Below are 14,148 nucleotides of genomic sequence, written 5' to 3'. Positions count from 1 at the left end.
GGTCTAACTGTATCACGCAGTGAAAATGTTTTCCTCAAATTATTGCTTTGATTCTATTGATTAAATATTGTTGCAAAATCTACAACTGAAATTCAGTCTCAGCACAGTAGCTTAAAAGCTGAAGAACATTTGACACCACCAAAAAAAAGCAGACGCTCACTTGTCGGGCGAGTGAGGCTCCAGGTCTCATGCACATCAACACCTCCGCTTCCTTTGAAAGACTTGAAGTGAAAATAGGCCAAACTTACCTTGACTGACATTAAAACAAGGTGTGTCCAGGATTCACTGACCAAAACAACGGCGGTCTCGCCTTCTCTGAGACACCTGGCCGGTGTGAAACATGGACAAATCACGATCCACTGGCCAGTTATGGAACCGGTGCGTTCGGAGGCATCACGGCGGAGAAAAGGCGAGGACGTCGACGCGATGCTGCGGCGCAAAGCCCGGTTCCCCGGTTCCCCGGCGGACAGTGTGGCGTGTGCGTTGCAGCCTCCTTGGCGACTCTTGTGTGGTGCGCACTGGTCTCCTCTGGACTCACATCTCCAGAAAGCCAACAACAAAATTAGACGATAATGAACAGTGTTTTTCACCCGCCAAGTTTTTTAAGGGTCTCCTCAAGCGAACCGTTTAGAGCCAGTAGACGTCAAAGAGAATCAATACGGTGAGTTCCACTTTAGGCTGTAGGCTATGTGCTGAGGAATTTGGGAACACTTTTTTTTTTTAAACCACATTCACGTTGACTGAGCACGCTGCAAAAAAAACCACGAAGCAGGAAACAAATATCTGTCCGATTTAGCATGTTCTATCAACGAATCTTCTTTTTCCCATTTCCAAATTGCCACGAAGAACATCTGACTTCTTCTCACACCATTCCGAAACCAACCTCAGAGCTCAACTCGTTATTCCCAGACGCCGTATCCCAAAAGGCGTGCCGGTGTTCAAACCCAATGGCAACAGTTAATCACCTGCGGACTCCAATACAACATGCTCTTCATCATGCGCCCGGTCCTCCTCCCGTTGGAGGACGCGATATCCAGCCAGCATCTTCACGCAGCCACAATATCCCACGAAGGCTTTTATTCAAGGATGCATGGCTTCTGACCGATGAGTGCGTGGAGAAAAAAAAGAAGAAGAGAGAAATGTTTAACAAACGTCCTCCACTTGAAAAGATAAGACGCTGAGAAAAAAAGTTGATATTCTCTAATTATTCCCACGCTCCATGGGTTTATTCATTTATCTCCGGCGCGTCAACACCTGCGGGCTTGTGGTTGGATTCTCAGCGAAGAGTTCTGAGGTGGTGAGAGGGGGGGGGGGGGGGGGGGGATAAGCGCGCCAGCGAGAGAGAGAGATTTGGGAAACGCGCAACAATAGGCTCCTAAATGAATAACACACTGCTGATTTGGGGGCATGCGCCTCATTATCTTGGGAACACAGATTTATTTAGTCCCATCTGGACAGTGCGTGGGTTACAGCAGTAACTCACTCCCTAAATTGAATTGAATTGAGTGTAACGCTGTAGACGGGGAGAGGAGCTGGACTCTCCGAGCTGAGTGTGTTTGTGGCGTGCGGGAGGGAGGGGACGGCAGTCTGAGGGAAAATGGTGTATGGCGGGTTTAATATTTGATGAGGCGTGCCTATTATACCCTCATAACCAGTTCACACCAGCATTGTGATGGGAGACACAGGGCAAACGTGGCATATGCACGCGCGCACAAAATAGCCCGGACGCGCACGCAGCGGGAGGTAATCTGCTCGAACGTGTCCTCGTGAGATGAGATCGGACAAGCGAACGCACCGCGTCGCAGCGTGGAGGCGAAAGTCTCACGCATGGGCAACTTCGATTCTCACTCCGCGGGGCGCACCGCGGATCATATTGGCAATTGGGTGGCTATGAGGCATTGGCACATGATCAGCACTGGCACACGATAACAGAGCGCGTCCATCGGAGCAGGTCGAGTCAAGTCCTGGTCACAGAGAGAGAGACAGACAGAGAGAGACAGAGAGAGAGAGAGAGAGAGAGACAGACAGAGAGAGAGAGACCTCAAAAGGTGACTATAGGGCAATGACCACACAACGCGCACGCCCACACACACACACACACACACACACACACACACTGTGTATTCAGTTCTGTACTTTGTTTTCTCTCAGCACCATGGTCTGCTAACAAGTGATCGCTGTCCAGCGTGCTGAAGACTGTTTGTCATGACTCACATTATTGGGCATCTGCCATCACTCACACCATCAATCTGCCTAAAGAGGGGTTAGGGCACTTGGTCTACGCCCCCCCTCTTTGTCTGAGTGATCCTTACTAATGAGCATTACAATATCATGTCTGCAACCTCATGACTTCATGGGAGGGACACATCTTCATTATGTTCATGTCCCCCCTCAAATTGGGCATACAATAATGTGCAAGTTAAAGTGGGCTGCAGCAGCTAATTGTCACAGTTTTTATTCGTCTGGAAATCCAGATATCGTCTGGGGGGATGTCAGCCTTCTCTTAACCCTTGTGTTGCCTTCGGGTCATTTTGACCCGATTCATTATTTAACCCTTGTGTCGCCTTCGGGTCAATTTGACCCGATTCAATGTTTAATGTCGGTGTTCTTTCGGGAGTCAACAAACAAACATAAAGTACCTCACACTTAAACTTGGAAAACAATATTAATTCTAATAATTTTCTGGAGATTTTAATAGCTGGGGTCATATTGACCTCAAGGGTAAAATATGTTAGTAAATATAAAGGTAACAGGAGGGTTAAACATTGAATCGGGTCATATTGACCCGAAGGCGACAGGAGGGTGAAACATTGAATCGGGTCAAATTGACCCGAAGGCAACACAAGGGTTAAAAAATATACATTTAAATAACTATTTCCAGAAATCATGACCCGGTTACTAATCCACATACCTTGTTGTGAGCAGTTTCATATATATAGGAACTATTAGCTTCTCCGTGAGTAGTTACATCTCAACCTCAAAAACTAAGTCACACAAAACATCTATACCTCCATTTATAACAGCACTGCAGGTACAATTGCTTTTGGGGTGAACTGTCCCTTTAGCTGTTCAGTGCTCAGAATGTGTTTCATTGTTTTTCACTCATTGGAAATAACGCTGAGCCACGCAGTACAAAGAGGGAGGCTGCAGAGATTTCAGATGAATTAAACATGACTACATTTCTTCACATGCCAGGTCAGTCACACTGAAAGCAGCGAGCTGACGCTCGTGGGTTAGTTTGAGACACTCCTGACACGTATTGACAGCAAAATACTTATTATGGCACTTTTATACACCGTGCACAAAAATGGCTGCGAGCATGGAAATTGTATGTGAAGCCATTGTGTGGTTATGACTAATTCAAGACACCATGTGCAAAAATACCCCCACTTGCCAGCTTGAGGTAAAGTGTGTTATTCATAAGTTGTGAATAATTGAGGTTTGGGGAGAACAGTCGGAACTGTGAGGGGTTATTTGCTGACTGTGGTTTTTTCTGAGTTGGTTCTTATGAGAAAACACAACGCTTGGGTCAGGCAATTAACATGCAGAACGAATAAATAACAACGCTAGGTACCCTTTATGTTTTAATGACCAAGACGCTTTGAAACTAGTCTTTACTTAATGTTGTATGGAGATCATTAACACTGGATAAGTCATGACTTACTGCTGCCTCCATGTTTGGGTCGGGGACACTCATTAGGTTGCATTAGTTACCAAACAGAGTGGCAGCGTCTGAAAACAATGAGCCAGTGAAAACGTCATGTTGTACCGCATGACATCACGGCACATCGTGTCACATCAAGTAACTAGCATCGCAACAAAGCAATAAGACCGTTATTATGGAGAGGGAGGTAACACAACATGGTGGTCTTATTAGTAAAAGAAGATAGAATAGTACGTGATTGTTTTATATAACCTGCTAGAGTTAACATCAGACGCTTTTTACATTCATAGCAGTAATGAAGATCAGAATGTTTCCATATCTATGTCATGTTTATAAGACACTATGGCATCCAGTTGTGCAGAGGAGTGATGCCAAATTTTTAAAAAAGCATTACTCAGCAAAATACTTCCACGACTGAGACTTATTGAGAGACAAAGCAGATTCTGATTTGTTTTTGGCATCTAAATGCACATTGCATTATAATTATAACTGAAGTCTTTACCAGCCGGCATGTATGCTTCGCCTTAATGTAAAGTGATTAAGACTCACTTAAAGCCCTCCCGGGTTTACGGCCCATTGGCATTGAATCCAGAACTCCAGAGTCCAGCAGTACTAATAAAGCACAGGTGGTTTGCTTCGAGGTAAAGTGTGTTTTTAGAGTCTGCCAGGACAAATAAAACATGGTGTGTCAGTTTGAATGACCACATTGATAAAGCGGGTTTCTCCAGAGATGCCAGTTGTACACAGCCTCAGGGGCTGCTGGGAAGAGATTGGCTACATCCCAAAGTGTGTGTGTGTGTGTGTTTGTGTTTGTGCATGTGTGTTTGTGTTTGTGCATGTGTGTGTTAGTTAGTGGCCGTGTCTATGTGGGAAACTATGTGTTCTCCCTCTCTGGGGAGAGATAAAGGGGAGTCTTGGCGGTACCTGAAGCTTGGAGGGATGTGGAGGGAAGTGATCAGAGCCACAGGCCCAAACCGAACCCACCGTCACCATGCAGGTATTCACCAACGACTGGACACAGGAAGTGGACGTGTAGGCAACGTGGCGTCACCCGTTGGTTTGAGGACTATTGTTTTGAAGCCTCCAGTTTGGCATGATGACTCTCTGGGTTCTTGGCAACCAACCAGTGTTAAGTTGTCAGCGTGTAAACTACATCCATCGCGATGTAATCCCATGTCACACGACACGTGTCTTTCATGTCTAATGTAAAGCACTCGCACGTTTTTTGCCTCTCTCTGCACACACACACACACACACACACACACACACACACACACACACACACACACACACACACACACACATAGACATCTGCCCCCCCCCCCCCTTCATGTTCTTATGAAACATTCAGAGTCCCAGTTGAGTGGACAAGTGTTCACCCTTTAGTGGATGAGCCCACGCTGAGGCTCATGTTACTCTTTCAATGTCACTTGAGAAAATGACTGGCAGAGAGGAATGAAGGGTGAAAGGAGAGAAAGAGGGGTTAATGACAGGAGAAGTACAGAATGAAGAGGGGATGAGTGGAGCAGAGAGAGAACAAAAATGTGAGATAAGCAAGTGCTGTTAGTTTTGTGCTTTAACAGAAAGCTTTACAACATAAAACATTTCTAGTTGCATCATTTAAATTGCTTTCTATCAGCTCCAGCTGAATCCTAACAACGTAAGTGTTTAATTGGTTTGTTTCATTACTATTTCATTACATTACGTTGTTGTATATTGTTTTCAACATCCGTCTTTATTGAACAAATTGTTGAATTAACCTGCCTGTTAACACTGTTAAATGAATGTACTACTCTTTAATACATTGTCTCTGACTAGAAATCCCTGATGTCCTGATATATTATATTTGAGGAGTTTGCTTTCACAAAAACACACGTAGAAAATCTCCTGCTGTCCTCGGCCCAAATCCGCACTTGTGTAAAAATCCATGTACCTGACGTTAAGACATCAGCTGAAGAATTTAAACCAATTGAACTCGATTTCCAGTCAATTCTCAGTTCCTCCCTTCCCCTCAGGGACAAACATGTACACACACAACCGTACACGTGAAAACCGTGCACATACATCTTCGACTGCACTCTCATTTCACAGTCTGCTCTTTACCCAGAACCCCCCTGGAGGGATTTAGTGAATAGAAAGCTAGTTTGTACTTTCCATTAGAGCCTAATTCTATTACGCAGTTGGCTCTTATCGATCTGAACATTCAGAGAGTCATGCAAGAAAAGTAGCAAGTGGAGCACAGCGGAGGCCACTGTGGTTTGAGGATGGAGGCGGGAAAAGGTGGGAGTGAGGGGGTGCGCTGGGTTGAGGCAGGAAAGAAAAAAAATGAAATAGAAGGGGTGAGAACGAGGGGATTTAGGAAAAGAAGGAGCGAGATTTATCTGCCTCCACCTGTAAAGCATGATTCAGTGTCCTGATAGCCAAAGCACAAACACACACAATATCATTTGATCATGTATATCTCTAAGCAATACTATGTGTGTGTTCTGAAGCCCCAATATGCATACACACTCCCTGTGAGGGTGAACGGAGCTCCCCGACACACTGATTCAAATTGACAGCATGCAGATCACATGAACAGGCACACGCACGGGCGAGCACGTGTACGCACACGCACACACACACACACACATTGGACTGAGGCAGGGAGGTGTCCACAGCAGGCACCGAGAGCCAGGCAAGACGTGAGAACCCCCGTCTGAACGGGTAGCCATGAGGGGAGTGTGTGCTATGCCGTGAAGAGATTGGATTTGCTTGTGTGTGACATTTAACCCGGGCAGTTCTTGACCAAAGTGGTCACACCTGACTCTCCCTTCCTGAGGGGTCGAGTGCGCATACACCTGGGAAAAATGGGAAGAGATTATGGGGCACATTTGTTCAGAGACGGCGGCAGATGGAAGGTGAGGGAGAGAAAGGAGGTGGAGAAAGGCCAGGCAGCAGAGCGGATAAAGGAAGAGATGAGTTCTGGGGAGGGGAGGGGAGGAGGGGCATACAATAGGGAACATACAAAAATATGACAGTCATCTTCGCTACCTGGACAACACAATTATCACATAGCTGTGTGTGTCCATTACGTTGGAAATAACACACAAATACAGGTATTGACAAAATATAGACTCAGTGGCCACAAACTATTGAAATAAGAGGATATAAAAACAAATTTAAAAGCACATGCCGACCCAGAGAGAGAATTGAACGTGGGTATAAAGAATACACATTGAAAGTTTCCCAAACTTTGTTTTCCGGGGAACCCTTTTTTTTTAGGGCAAACCACGGTGACCCAATTCACGATAAGCCTTATCTATAAATCATAAGAAGAGCAAATTTGAACATAAAAGAATGTTTCATCCGACTATTTGTACTGCCATTGCACATCACTTCATATCATCTTCAATAAGTAAACCTGTCACTGTAAAGAGAAATTCCTGAATCACATCTTAGTGCCATGCATGTGTTGATAAACACATATCCAGTGTAATACTAAATGAGAACCAAACTAATGCTGTTCTCATTTCCTCAGTATAACAAACAGAAAGTAAGCATCATTGTTATAAGTAACTTACACTTTTTTAGAGCAATACAAAATGTAATTATCTTAACACGGCTCACAGGTGTATATAAATATTAAAAGACGATGGAAGAAATTCTGCGTCCATAATGAAATCTCCCGCGACCCTCCTGTCAGTCCTGACCCATCTGTTAGAATGACTGATCTAGAGTCAGTATTCGAAAAAAAAGTATCACGAGTAAAACCTCAGTTTCCTCACATACTCGATTCACGTCTTCTCACAGCTTGCTTCACAGGAGCACGGGAGTCTGCCACACACTCGGCGAGCGTGCACTTAAAGCCGCACTGGCGACAGTGGATGTCGAGGATGTAGGCGACTTAAACGGATGAAAGCAACAAGGAGACAATAAGGAAAGCATCGTTATGCGAGCCAACGTTGGACTGAGCAGACAGGCGAGAGGATGTCAGAGCGCTCGGTGTTTACCGTCGATGCTGAGGACACCGACAAGGGGCCTGTCTGGATTTACACCCCCGACGATGACTTTATGGTTTCCTTTGCCTAATTCATCACGACGCACACCGACAGTCACAAAGCGTTTCTTGTCAGCTCCGTCTCCGTCGTGGTGTCATTTAGAACAATGTTTCATTTGACAGCTCTGTTCTCACGATGTCTGAAGACAACAACAACAAAGCGCATGGAGGCATCTTCTTTCATTCCTGAGCTGAATGAGGAGAGCCTGTTTTCCCTGGATGGGTTGTTGTTGCGACTATGAATCGTTGAAACTCCCAGGACTTAGCCCACAATGTACTTGATGTTAAGGGTACACCAAAACTCCCAGAATACTGTATTTGGTGAGTGTGGGTACCAACATTAAAAAACACTGTTAAATTGAATTCTAATCAGCATCAACAGTTTGATGTTGGAGACTATAATATATTTTAATGCACTGCTATATAGACATATAGTATGCTGACCAAGTTTTTGGGGCCATTAAATGCCAATTCTGTTTGAGGGTGAACTTGGCCTTTAAATTAATTAATTAAAAGATGGTGCATCCTGAATATGACTCGTTGCCAGTGTTGCCAGGTCCGCGGTTTTCCCGTGGAATTGGGCTACTTTTGAAGTGTTGCCGCGGGTTGAATTTTTTGTCCGCTGGTTCAGGTAGACCTATTTTGCATGCAAATTACATGAATATCTTTAAATAAAAATCCATATTTTAAATGAAATAATTGATTTATACCCAAATCCTACCAGCGGCGGTACTGGACATGGACTTTAAAAGCAGTGTATATGGTTTGGCACGGGCATATTTTGAGTTCTGATATTGGGCTGGTTTTGGGCTGGTTTTGATTGGCCATTGGGCTGGTTTTGTCACACAGACCTGGCAACCCTGCTCGTTGCTTTCTAGGGAGGTACATTTAACAGGGTTTGCACACATTTTGACCAATGGATTTACATGACCAAACATTTTGTGAAATCTCGGTGTATATATGGAAAATTAAGAATATTTAGTATTTAAACTAACAATGAGAATTCCAAAGCACACAGTATATACCGTGTGAATTAACATATGCATATAAGAAATGTTTATGACTTTTCCAAAACTTTTGGGATTTTTTTTTCCAATGACTTTTCCAGGCCTAGAAATAACCATTTAAAAATGTCATGACTTTTATAGGTTTTCTATGACTGTAAAAACCCTGATTTAAACTCCTATTGGATTGCACATAAATGTAGATCAATATTTTGTAATGGAGGCTTAACTTACAAAACCATTATTTATACTCTACGGTCTCTGACCAAAATTCAATTTCAAATGTAGGGATTCAGAAAACACATTTATCCAAAGTGACATTGTAAAGCGGGTGAATGTGTCCCAGGAATTAATAGATAAGTCGATAACACAATGAAAAACTGGTACATTTAAGAAAAGGTAATCATCAAAAGCGAAAGCTCAAATGCTCTGCGAAGCATCCCGGTTTGTCACTGTGTTTACGGCGTAAGGCTGCAGGGGTGGGGCTGAGCAGCCAGGTCTATTCTCTCTGCCTCACGCCCTGAAGGTTGGAAATGAGCAAAACAAGAGCAAACATTCACCTTCACCCTGCACTGTCAAAAGAGTTGAAAGGGAATGGAACTCAACTTCTAATACGAATGAGCTTTCGGACACGTTACGTATTCATATATTCTGAGTTTAGTCTGCAGCATCAAACAGGTGGTCCGGATGTTTGTGTGTTTGAGGTTGGAAGGTTTTCAGCCACGGAAATCACACTCACACTGTTGTTCGCGCCGCGACAGCGATGAGCTTCATTCCAGCCACAGAGGAAACTTAGTGACTTTTCCCCAGCGTGTGTGAGGAGCTTCACACATCTCAAATTAACTCTGCATTATAGTCGCAATCTCCCTCTCCATCTCCCACACACGTAATACATAATAAAACAATTAAAAAGAGATTCACTTATTACATGTTCAGCCATGATGTCAACGCAGACCCCAATTTTAAATTCAATAAATACTTCATGTGCCTCACCTGTTTCACTCACATAGGTTTGATGACATTAGCTTTCAAATGTGACCCATGATATGTGCAGTGGAGCCAGGGACTGACACTTGATGTTTGAAAGGGCTTACTCTGTGTGAAAGGTCACCTATGCTGCTGTGCATACACGCTGCACACACACCTACACACACACATGCGCTGTAACTTTCATAGGGCAGCTTGGTGACAGTGTATACTCTCCAATGCTGTCAGTGGCGTTCTGCGAAGTGTCAAGTTCCCATGGGCTTTCACCCAAAACACAGAAGCAACTAAAGAATGCAATTAAATGCAAACATTATTTGTTTTATTTTATATTCACATTTGGACAAAACCTTAAAGAATGTAATTTAAAGTAAACTGTAAACGCTCGTGGATTTCTAGTAAAGGCCTATTGTGTCCCTGAATGGGGACAAGTGATCAATAAAGCTCTCTCAGTCTGACAGATATTTAGAGAGAGACATATGTGGTACTTCTTGTGTGAGAATCAAGCTTCGTATCAGGGTCACAGCTCAGCTCAGGTTTGAGCAGCAGCAGCACAACCAGAGAATGTCAATGTCAGTCATGGCATTTTGAATATCAAGTTGCAGGTGAAGAATTATTCATCAGGATCTCATAGTAATAATAAGCAGAACATATTTCTGTGAACCCCGGAAAAAAAAAACCATTCCATAATGTTAAAGTGAAAAATAGCTTTGGTAAAGGCGTGTGTTCAAACCAACAGCACATCCCTCTTCTGGAGACAGGACCTTTGCAGCCGGTGCATTCAACTGATTATCAGCTCCATATAAACGACCCCCTCCTCAGTCGAGCCGAACAAGACAATAAACCACGTGCAGAGGAAGGTGCAATAATATTAAGAGACATGAATAAAACAACCTGCCACTTTAACAGGAGAATGAAGTGCTACCAAGGCGACCAGGACAGAGACGCAACGACAATATAAACTCCACAACCGCTCACACAGACTCACACTTTAAACTAGTGCACACGGTGTCGCTGTCCCAATGGAACCAGTTCCACATGGTGTCTCTGTCCCAGTTGAACCAGTCCACATGGTGTTGCTGTCCCAGTAAAACCAGTCCAAAAGGTGTCACCCCGTTCCTTTAAATGTTCACACACTACATTTTCTTCTGTTTACTAACTGTAAGCCCTGCGTAAAAAATACATTAAAACGTCCAGCCATATCGAGAATGGTGTGCATTTAAGTTTCACAATCGGCGTTTATCGGTAAAACTCGAAAAAACGGCAAAAGGTTTGCAAAGTCTACGGGAAAAAAACTTTAAACGACTTAAGGATCCTAGAGCGTATATCGGGAATAGTCAAAAATTACTTTCCTAAGAGATCGGACCAGCTGTTAACCCCCAAAAAACGGAGAGAAATTGTCCCATTCATTTGAAAGGAGTTTCGGAAGAGAAAACGCTAACCAACGCTAATCTTTGTTGCCACAATGACTCGCCATACGTTAAGGTAAAGACATTATTTTTAAATTTAAAACGTTAACAAAAGAATCTAGTTTATTTGATTAATTGGACATTTTTTCATAGCTAGCACAGTTTCCATGGAATCTTTGTTCTGGTTTCGGAAGATTTCCAACACATGTGGAGCAAACTGACCTCAATAACACATCTCAATCCCGGTAATGTTCTAATATAATAATATACATGTATATAAACACCTCTCGGGAGAAGCCACACAATCTAAATTCCTTGCGAAATTTTTTTGTGGTTCCTTCATATTTTCCATCGCTCTCGACATGAAAATCTTAAAAAATGTTGGCTCTTGAAGACTTTAAAACAAGAAGAGGACCAACGGCTTGACTTTCAGCTCTCTTTGGGGACACCTCATTTAAGTCCACCCACATTTCAGTCTTCTTCTGCATAGCTGCTGTGTTTTTTATCTTTGTTTTCATTTCGTTACACATATATAAACACACATCTTTATCCAAACTCCCCGGGGTCACACTTCCACGATGCTGCACCCAACAGGTCATGCATCCATGTTGCTAAGATGAAGCCTTCGGTGAGGCGGAACATGAATCCGGAGCTCGGGGCGGGCCCACGCACATCTCAATGTGTGGCTGCAGCTTCGGTGCAGAAATCTGGAGTCATGCTGGCGCTAAATATAGACAAAGGTTTTATGTAAGCTGAGGTGAATTATTCCATTCCAAACATTTCAGCACATTTATTCACATGCATGGAATAAGTGACATGGCACAGGTAAAGGGAACACAGGCATGCACGTGTGAAACATCTCGTCACATGAAATAGATTTAGAGAACTGACAGCACAGCATACCCCTGCTGTCTGCCTGGTGAAATCACACACACACACACACACACACACACACACACACACACACACACACACACACACACACACACACGCACACACATGTCTACATGTGTGTGTCTCCTGGGCCTATGTTGATTTGAATGTGTTAATCAAAGCCCTTACTGTAATTGATTGGATGTGTGAGGGCTGGAGGGTTGTCCTTCACACGAGCATCACAGTGTCGAAACAAACAGCGCACACACACTTAATAACAGGAGTGAGCATATGACGACCCCCCCCCCCGAACAAAGGAGTCCGGGGTAGAGGTGAGTATCGAGCCTCGCTCAAATGATGCGAGTGGATGCAGAACGAGCACAAACACACCCGTGCGCCGCCAACACAGCCCTGGATATTGATCTCGGCTGCCACAAAATAATGAAGAGGGGAAGTGTTAAAATGAGTTATTTCCAATTAAGAGTGCGAGAAGAGGGATGGGTGTACAGCTGAGGAATGACTGAATAAGAGAGACTAGTCGTCGGAGACAGGGAGCGAGAGATCCGTGAGGGAGAAGGAAAAGGTGCTGCAAACAGAGGTGAAGAAGAGCACATTTGTTTTGAGGTACACGACGAATGGAGTGCAAGAGAACAAGACGAGGGAGGAGAGGGGGTGCATGAGTGAGACAGAAGGAGATACAGGGAGTGGAGGATTAAAAAAAAGAGGAGAGGGAATGAACTGTAATCATCATGGCAACCAAATCTCCTCCTCTTCCTCCTCCTTCTCCTCTTCCTCTTCCTCCTCCTTTTCCAAAGGGAGCATCTTTGATACCTTCAGAGCACTGATTACCAGACACACACACACACACACATATGTCTTGGAGAAACCTGTATGTCAGACTGACCATATGCATCAAAGCCGCAGACACACTGATGGGTCACCGCGGTTCGAGGCCCTGACAAGCAGCAGAAAGGAAAGGTTGTCCTCCATGAGCCCCTCAGCCTTTGTCTGGAAGGATCACATCACGGGAACCTGTTTTTCACCTCCTCTTTTCAATCCATCTCTCCTAAAATCAGCCTCATTGCCATCCGTTGAATCAGATTAGATTATGATCATACTTATTACACACATACACACACGCACACATAACAAAGTTGTCTGGTTGGACCGTGTGCAGAGATGTTGCCTCGATCTGATCTTCATGTCTCTGAGCCATCATGTCTCTGCCGGGCAGCCGGAGATAGACACACCTGTTAGATTGTAGGATTTTCTTTTAAGACATCACCTCACTTTCTTCTTCTTCGTCTTTACAGTCTTGAGTTGGACCATCGTCACAGAAAGTCATTCGGGTTCTTTTAATGTTGTATATCGATAGAATTTTAAGACTGTCAAAAATGAAAGAAAAAAGGTCAAATCAATATGGAATCACAAGATCTGACACCAGCTGACAAGTTCTGCATGCACACACAATTCCTCTGTGAATTCAACCTTGTGGAATGATGTGTCACTTCGATGTTGTAACCAAACTCTGCCTTGAAACATTGCACTAAACATTTCCCAGAATATTGCATTTATGTAGCACTGGCGCCATCTACTGGCTAACATGGCTAATTATGTTTTTATAATATTTATTTATATATTTTTTTACTTTTGTGAGGTACATAAACAAACGCTGTTTACAGACAATTACAGGAAATTCACTTTGGTCACTGCCTTGTGTATATATTATGTTTCCTCTGTATATTTAGTATTTTACTATTAGTATTCAGTATTTAGTATTGTGTTTTGTGTTTTATTTGTATCTTTTGTTAATGCTCTAATGTGCACCCGCTGCTGTGATCCTTACATGTCTCCACTGTGGCACGAATAAAGGAATATCTAAATCTAAATCTAAATCTAGAACAAGAGAGGGAAGAGTATTTTTCTGCCTCTTTGAAGTTTTCCAGCCAAACTGGGATGGATGTGGGTTTATTCATGTCTGGATCCCTGTGAACATCTGCAGAGAGGAAGCCGAGAGGCGAGCAGCTCCCGTCGGCCTTCACACGCTCCTCTGCCGATGAACACTGCTGCTTGATAAGAGGTGCGGTGTGGTCTCAATCAATGCTGACGCTGATTGTGAATTCAGAACATTATATTCGTCATGAGAATGCCGAGTAATCCGCGTGAAGGTTTCAC

This window comes from Pseudoliparis swirei, chromosome 23 (genome assembly GCF_029220125.1).
Source record: "Pseudoliparis swirei isolate HS2019 ecotype Mariana Trench chromosome 23, NWPU_hadal_v1, whole genome shotgun sequence".
Classification (NCBI taxonomy): domain Eukaryota; kingdom Metazoa; phylum Chordata; class Actinopteri; order Perciformes; family Liparidae; genus Pseudoliparis; species Pseudoliparis swirei.
Note: the sequence above shows the minus strand (reverse complement) of the source record.